Raw genomic sequence first — 3887 nt, 5'->3', positions numbered from 1 at the left:
AGTCATCTAATAGTCCATGGAATACACCTATATTTGTTATAAAGAAAAAATCAGGAAAATGGAGATTACTGCAGGATCTAAGAGGAGTTAATAATACAATGGAGACTATGGGGGCACTTCAGCCTGGCCTCCCTTCTCCTGTGGCTGTCCTTAAAGGCTATCATATTATAGTCATTGATTTACAAGATTGCTTCTTTACTATCCCTTTAGCTAAACTAGATAGATGGTGTTTTGCTTTTAGCTAACCATTGCCTAACTTACAAGGCCTTATCAAAGATTTCAATGGAAAGTATTACCCCAAGGAATGAAAAATAGTCCTACATTATGTCAAAAATTTGTAGATCAAGCCTTAATTAATTGTAGACAAAAGTATCCAGACTGCTGTATGATTCACTATATGGATGATATATTGATTGCACATTCTCAAAGCCATTTGTTACAAATAATATTACAGGATTTGATTAAATATTTACAGAGATGGGGTCTGATAGTGGCTCCTGAAAAAATTCAACAAGAACCTCCTTATAATTATCTAGGAAGAACTATAAAAACAGATTGTGTCAGCTCTCAAAAGTTACAAATTCGAAAAGACAAACTATTAACGTTAAATGATTTTCAAAAATTATTGGGAGATATAAATTGGATTAGACCTTATTTTAAACTCTCAACTAATGATTTCAAACCTTTGTTTGAAATATTAAAGGGTGATTCAGATCCTAACTCAAGTAGAATATTAACTAAAGAAGGAGAACAAGCCTTACAAGTTGTTGAAACTGCAATTCAAAGACATTACTTGCAACACGTTAATTATAACTTGCCTTGGGTTTTTATTGTGCTAAAAATGAAACAGGTTGTTTATGGCAAAATGATCCACTTGAATGGATACACTTACCCGTATCAGGAAAGAAAATATTAATGTTTTATCCTACTACGGTAGCTTCTTTGGTATTGAAGGCCAGATTTAGAAGTAAAGAATTGTTTGCTTGTGAAATGCATGAAATAATTATTCCTTACACAAGAGAACAATTTGACCAATTATTACAAATTGATGATCAATGGGCTATTGCATTTCTAAATTTTACAGGAAAAAATTCTTTCCACTTGCCCAATAATGCTTTACTACATTTTTTACTTCAAACAGAAATAATATTTCCTAAATGGTGCTCCTCAACTCCAATTAACAATGCTATGTTAATATTTACAGATGGGTCATCAAATGGAAAAGCAGTTACAATAATTAATTCTCAACCCACAGTTCTATGGACACAAGAAACTTCTGCACAAAGAACTGAATTAGAAGCAGTCATCTATGCTTTCGAGACTGTTGCTCAACACTTTAACTTGTCCACAGACTCACTATACATTGTTAAACTGTTTCCAACCATAAAAACAGCAACACTCTCCTTTTCATCTAAAATTATACATGTTAATAAATTCATAACAGAACTTCACATTTCTTTATAGGTCATATTCAGGGACATTCCGGATTACCTGGTCCCCTTGCTCAGGGGAATACCCATGCTGATCACTTAACTAAAAATTTTATTTTAACAGCTATAGAAGAAGCTATTATATCACACAAAAATCATCATCAAAATTCATCTGCCTTACAAAAACAATTTCATATTTCTAGAGAAGAAGCTAGATCTATTGTTAAAAATTGTCATGTTTGTCCTAAACTTATTCCTTCTCCACAGATGGAAGTTAATCCTCGAGGACTTTTACCTAATGTCTTATGGCAAATGGATGTAACTCATATATCAGAATTTGGAAAATTGTCTTATGTTCATGTTACAGTTGATACCTTTTCTCATGTTATTGTGGCCTCAGCCAGAACTGGGGAAGCCTACAAGGATGTGATTCAACATTTATTCCTTTGTTTTTCTGTTTTAGGAATGCCTAAAAAATTAAAAACTGATAATGCTCCTGCTTATACATCAAAACCATTTAAAGATTTCTGTTCCAGATTTAATATTTCTCATTCTACAGGAATTCCTTATAACCCACAAGGACAAGCAATAGTAGAAAGGAACCACCAAAGATTAAAAATACAAATAAAAAAGCTAAAGGAGGGAGAGCTTAAATACTCTTCCCCACATCATATTTTACAACATGCTTTATTTGTTTTAAATCATCTAAATACTGACAAGGAGGGAAATACTGCAATGATGAGACATTGGGAAAGTAAAAGGTCAAAACAAAGTTTAGTAAAATGGAAAGATTTATTATCTGGTAAATGGGGAGGACCTGATGTCTTGCTGACATCTGGTCGAGGCTATGCTTGTGCATTTCCACAGGATGCTGAAACACCTTTGTGGATTCCAGACAGATTGATACATCACTACTATGAGCCCTATTCAAAGGAGGAAGAACAAAGAGTATTGGATCCCTTATCAACCCAATCAGACAGACAAAAATGGGCTGGTGTTTAAGATGAGATGGTTGCATCTTGCACAATCATCCGCAACTCGCAACTCAGACCTGCCGACTTGGGGACAAGTGAAATGCCTGACTGCCGCTGCTGAACACATGGTGAACAGCTCTTGTAAACCTAAAACCCCAGAGGCTTTGTTTTTTGCATTGATTGCTCTCATTTAGACTCAGGTACTGCCTATTCATGCTTATGATAATGAAGGGAAAGCTTACTGGACCTATATTCCAAATCCTCCCTTACTGCATCCAACTACTTGGAGCAAATCTAATATTAAAGTATTTACTAATGAGCCTCAACTACTTGGAGGGATTTCAGATTCTTTAATACCACATAAAGTAGCATTTACAATTACATTTCATGGAATTACTGAAGAGACACCAATGTGCTTTAGTACAGATAATCTACATGTGCCATTGGGATGTCTCCCTTTAAGTTATAGGACTTACATTACTGATTCTCCAGGAGAAGAAGACAATGAAAGAGATATATGGTCCCTAGAGATAACCTCACTTGGATATGCTAATTATAATGATACAAATATTTCAGAGGCTTTACCACCTCCTTTTAAACCGTGTGATGACTTTAACAGTCGTAAAGACAGCTCTTGGAATCTACTCAATTTAGAAACAGATTTCCCAAAATGGTTTGAATGTGGTTTTCATCATACTGCATTACAGTTTAAGCCACAAGGCTCTGCTACTACTATTACAGATTATTCTGTGTCTTCTCCTGATTTTGATTATAAACTTTGGTTAAAGATAAGATGAAATAAAACAGTACATTTTAATTTTGACCTTTTTCATACCAATGAGCCTATTCATAGATGGTTTATTCCTGGATGGGTAACACCCATCTATCGGAGTGACCTTATAAAAGGTAAATTATCTTATTTTCCTGACTTGTATAAACTATTAGCAGCTACTAATATAGTATTACTACAAAGACCTAAGTTAAGTAAACCTAATGACTTTGCAGTACGTGCTTGTATAAATGCTCCTCATGCTATTCTTATGTCTACCATAAATAATTTCAATATCATTAAAAATAAGGAAGTTTATAACATTTATTGCCATGATTGTGTTCTTACTAATTGTATTAATTCAACCATGTCTAAAGATTTAAAGGTGTTTTTAATTGTACATTAGCCTAATTATGTTATATTGCCAGTCAATCTTACAGAATCTTGGTATGATGACCCAGGTGTTGAAATTTTAAAAACAGTTAATGAACTTTTAAGACCAAAAAGATTTGGTGCAGCTTTGATCCTAGGAATAACAGCTTTAATCAGTATAATCACTTCCTTAGCTCTCTCGACCACAGCGCTTGTACAGGAAATTCATACCGCTTCACATGTAAATGATTTATCTCATAATGTGTCTGTGGCTTTAGCGGCACAAGAACAAATTGATAAAAAATTAGAAACTAGAATTAATGCTCTTGAAGAAGCTATTCT

Source organism: Sciurus carolinensis, assembly GCF_902686445.1.
Source record: "Sciurus carolinensis chromosome 14 unlocalized genomic scaffold, mSciCar1.2 scaffold_123_arrow_ctg1, whole genome shotgun sequence".
Lineage (NCBI taxonomy): Eukaryota > Metazoa > Chordata > Mammalia > Rodentia > Sciuridae > Sciurus > Sciurus carolinensis.
This window is presented reverse-complemented; position numbering follows the sequence as displayed.